Here is a 4,896-nt window from a genome sequence, read left to right as displayed (position 1 = left end):
ATATCAGTTAAATCTAAACATTTATATAAGACTTAGAAGAAAGTTTGAGACAAATTATGTACAACGTCTGAAGAAATTGCACAGTCCCTGAGTGAAATACAGTCATACACAGAACAATGTGATGCAGTGTGTTGGCTTGTGGCTTAGAGACATATGGGGGCCTGATTCCCAAACTGAGATGTCAAGCCAATATTAGAAGCAAAGAAGGAAGTTTAAAGATAGGATTGTGTATCCACGGAGAGAAAATCTGTACAAAAGTTACAAAATGAATAAGAACGTAAATATTTAGCTAGCAAATACGATTTATGATTTCAGGACATGAAGTGCAAAAATTAAATGGGAAGAGATAGGCTGATGAAGTGAATATAAAAATTCTGTACAAAAATGACATGGATTGTGTACTTCACCATAAGAAGAATTGATTCTGACAACTGAAGAGTGACATAATTAAAATTTTAATTTATTAATATCACTAACTGTGGAGTCCAAAACCAAGCCCAGTGAGAGAATAAAGCTTACTCCAATAACTCAGGTTGCTAATGATAATGATAAGAAAACAGAATGACCTCTAGTTCTTCAATAGAAATATTAGAATGCAGAAGAAATCAAAGAAATTGTATTAGAATTCTGAAAGAAAATTATTTTAATCCTTCGATTATTTACAAAACAACCAAGTAAATCTAGAGGGTACTCGTGCTTGTTTAAATAATAGTTTTACTTAACTTTTTCAAGTTATAATAATATAGAAAAAGAAGTCACACCCCATTTTTATTCCTTTATTTCTGTAAATCTGCAACTCTAAGCATGCTATTTAAGTGTGAGTACAGAGTTAGGCTTATGCCTAGCATAGGAAAAGGTACCGTTTGAAGTGAAAATAGTTGTAGGAACCAGCGGCATCCTTGATGTGTTTAAAGGTATATGTTAGTGCAGGATGCAGAGTGAATACCAAAGAAAAAACAGCCAAGAATTTGTTCCAATTCCTGTGGAGAAGTCTCTTAGCAAAATCTTTGAGAAGGAGCGATTTGAAGAAACTAAGGGAAACAGTGACTGTATATGACATGGCAACGATAAAAAGATTTCCAGAGAGATTTTTTTCTGAAAAATATTTATGTTGTATGATCCTCTGAATTCTTGTAAATTCAGTATTCAACATTTTGGCTCTAAAAGAGAATTCTCCCATGAGAACTAATTTTTCTGTTTCCCTGTAGAATTTCTTCATTTTGTGAGACTCCAAAAAACTGAATGTTTTACATATTTTCTCATTCATCAACTTCCCTGGAGAAAATCATTTTAGTTTCTATTTCTTCAAAAATGCTAAAACATCTACCCTTTATGTAACTATTTCTTCTCTGTTTTTAAACTCAAACTCATCTCCTTCCAACATTTCTCAAGAACACAAGCCAAAATCACAACAAAACAAAATCAATTTCTTTAGCAGCAAAACCTGCTACTTAATCTATTCACCATTGTAAATTTTAAATAAGACAATGTTTCATAATAAATGCTATCACTGAAATATTTTTTAAAAGTTATGACAAAAGCTGTAGTCTTTTTACGTTTTTTTCGATCTTTGTTAGGATGCTTCTTTATAGCTTATTTTCCACAGTACAGTCTTTTAAATTTTTTTAATTATATTTTTGACAATCTTTACATAGCTAATTAGGGTAGCAAGGTTCAAGGGCTATAGGAAAGTGGGTAAGACTATTATTTCCATATTGTTTCCTTCATGTTTAAAGGGGGATATTTAGGGAGAAGGCCCACCCAATTTCCCACCTTCCCCATGTCTCGGATGTAGGGCATGCTCCGAGGTTCTTGCTCAAGTGGTTTGGATAATTCACCAGTTATGAATCGCTGCCAATCTTGCCATCCAAGCACTATGAGATCTTTGAAGAATCCACTGGTTGACATGTCACCCAGTACAGTCTTTCGACATAGGGATTCCTCCAACTCTCTTCCCTTACTCTCTCTTGATCCCCCACCACACCATTTGTCCCTATGTTAATAGGATGGTAGTGTACTTCAGTACATGTTACAAACATAACTTTATGATATTTTAAAGGTATCATAATATGGTAAGTAAAGGAAATGGTAGAAAAAGAGTTCTTATTACCTGTATTTTCATTTTGTGGAGAATTTGGAAACTGCCAAAGGTGACTTTCCCTATTTATGCAACCAAAACCTTTTGGTGACCTATTTGGGTGAAAATGATGAGGTAATGTAAAGTGAGTCTGCCTGTGGTAGTCACACTCATAACTTAGATCTGTGTCTACTTGGTTTGCAGAAGGAAGTTTGTGCACGTTTCATTTTCATTTCCTATTCCCTCGCTACATTCCTGCTTAACCAGCTCACTCAATCCCTTTATTTTTTTAATGAAAAACAAGTTTATATTCTGCTACCACAATATTAAGAAAATATGGATATACGCGCCTGACCTCAGGAGGACTATTAGAAAAATTATCATGCAGATAGTAAGGATGTAGCAGTAAAGGAGAGAAAATTGATATGAGAGTCACAAAGCAGCATGAACGACTGTTTCTCAATTAATAAGAGAACACTTCACAGGGAAAGTGACCTTTAACCAAGGAGTCTTCAGTTGTGTTTTTCACACAGAGAAGGGAGAGAAAAAAATACGCCTGGCACTGGGCAGTCAGAAAGAAAAGTGTGAAAATTTATGATGATTTTAAAACAGGACTTGCTAGTTGTGTGATGCTGTAACAGAGAGTGTTTTAATAAGGTTTGATGGGATGGCACAGGTAATTTGCAGATTGTGAATGAGTTTATTTGCCATGAAAATCACCTTACAGGGTAAATGATGATAATGCACAATATAATTGAATTTTGTGCATAATTTTCTTTAATAGTATTATTTAGGTTTGATGTCAAATCCAAAGGGCATCACAGAAAATATCCTGCAAGGAAATTAAAGGGAAAAGATTGCTAGAATGAACAAATATGCTTAATAATTTGTATGTGTTTTATTTGAGAGGCAGACATCGGAGAGAGAGGCAGAGATAGACAGCAAGACAGCCCATCCTACAGGAGCCAGGAATTTAATCTAGATACTCCACATAATTGACTAGGACCCAGTATTTGAATTATCACCTAGTTCCTCCAAGGTGTGCATTAGCAGGAAGCTCAGTTAGAAGCAGAGCGGGGACGTGATACCAAGCACTTCAAAGTGTGATGTTGGTGTCTCAAGCAGTCCCACTAGTGAGTCAAACGTTTGCTCCAGGTAAGGAATTCGTAAGGAGAATGTTTAAGTATAGTACTGAACACAAAATACAAAACAGTAACAGGAAATAAAGCAGGAATTTTAATTTTGTGTAATCCATTAAGAGCTGTTAACTAACTGCTAAATTCCAAGAAGTAAAACAGACACTGGGATGGCATATGGTATAAGTAATAATATTAGCATATTACCCAAACCCACTGAAAACACTGATACAATATTATTAATAGCCAATAAAGGCCATTCTGGATGCATTGAACTCTTCTGTTGCTTTTGCTGACATAATTCGACCATACCTTAATTTCAGCTATGGCTGCAGGGCCTGCTTCTTTAAAATTGTCCTTAAAACTTAGGGCATCTAGAGGTTCCACTTGTTTCCTAAGGCTTCTCATACTGTGCAGAAACTCCATGACATGCATGTGCATAACAGAATTGTGAAATCAATGTGGCCTTAGAGGAAATTTCTAACCAGTAAAAGTAACTCATTTCTGGACAATTATTTTGATATATTCTATAAACTACCTAGTACTTCTCAAACAAGCTTATCTCAGTTATGCTTAGTCGTGTTTTCAACAGCATATCCAAGTCCCTTAATTGTGCTTCATGATATTATCTGTTGGAGATTTTATTTTCAGAGGATACTTGTACCTACAGTATAGAAACACTAATTGAATGGTCCTAGAAAAGAATACCCTTGTGTAGAACCCAGAGCTCAACTACTCACTTGTTAGAAAAATACTCTGACTCCATTGTTTGGAATAATGCCTTGGTAGTTATACCTACAATGCTATATAATCACCATTGCTATGAAGCCCACATGAAGATGAAACTTAGATCTGCAGTACAGTCGTCCTTTATGGAGTGATTTACACACAATGCCAAGTACAAAGATTCCAAAAGTATTTGCTTTTCTCAAATTTTTAATCACATTTTAAATAAACCACAGACTTAACTGATATCCCTATGTACGACAAACTGCACCAAAATCAAGCTCAGGATTAATTCTGAGAGCTGCAAAGAAGCTTAAACGATGATCGCTTCTCGGCCTTTTGGCTAAGATCAAGTGTAGTAGCTTAAATTATGAGCTATGAAAAGTGCCCTGTGTCACCAAGAGGACACAGATAAGAACATATTCCAAGTTTGTGACAATTAGGCAAAATTTTAAACAAGCTTCTGATCTCAGGAAAACTCTAGATCAGACAGCGTTCCTTGTTACCTTTCTGGAATACTGTTTTCTTTTATTTAATACAGACATTGGCCTATGATTCAGTCCTACCTGTATTTGTAAATCAGCTTACTGTTACTGCACATACTAGAAACAGCAACTGATATTTTGTTCTGACAAGCATCTGCTGACAGTCTCTTATGATGCCTGAGCTGTAGTTAATTTGAATTTGCACAACAATAACATTTACGGTAGCTTTTGTTTATTTTTTCATTCTCTTTTCTTTTTCAGATGGGTTCCTAAAAGCATGACTGATATAAAAGCAATACATATCCTGGACTTCAAAATGTTACTACTGGAAAAAATAATAAATTGTTAAGTTGCATGAAATGTCAGCCAATAGTGTCCACAGTTGCTGGATGTTTAAGTACCCTGGTCAGACTTCTGTGATAGAGCGATAGACCGCTCTAGATATGACTTGAGATTTTTATATTAATTTCTT

At 35.1% G+C, this 4,896-nt stretch overlaps 1 pseudogene; it reads left to right on the top strand.

Moving 5' to 3' along the window:
- The first annotated feature begins 4,262 nt into the window (after positions 1-4,262).
- Positions 4,263-4,470, top strand: LOC118760087 (U2 spliceosomal RNA; annotated as a pseudogene).
- The last annotated feature ends 426 nt before the right edge of the window (positions 4,471-4,896 follow it).

This window comes from Ochotona princeps, chromosome 11 (assembly GCF_030435755.1).
Source record: "Ochotona princeps isolate mOchPri1 chromosome 11, mOchPri1.hap1, whole genome shotgun sequence".
NCBI classification, from domain to species: domain Eukaryota; kingdom Metazoa; phylum Chordata; class Mammalia; order Lagomorpha; family Ochotonidae; genus Ochotona; species Ochotona princeps.
The sequence above is the reverse complement of the archived record's forward strand: the minus strand, read 5'-3'. Positions and strand labels throughout refer to the sequence as shown.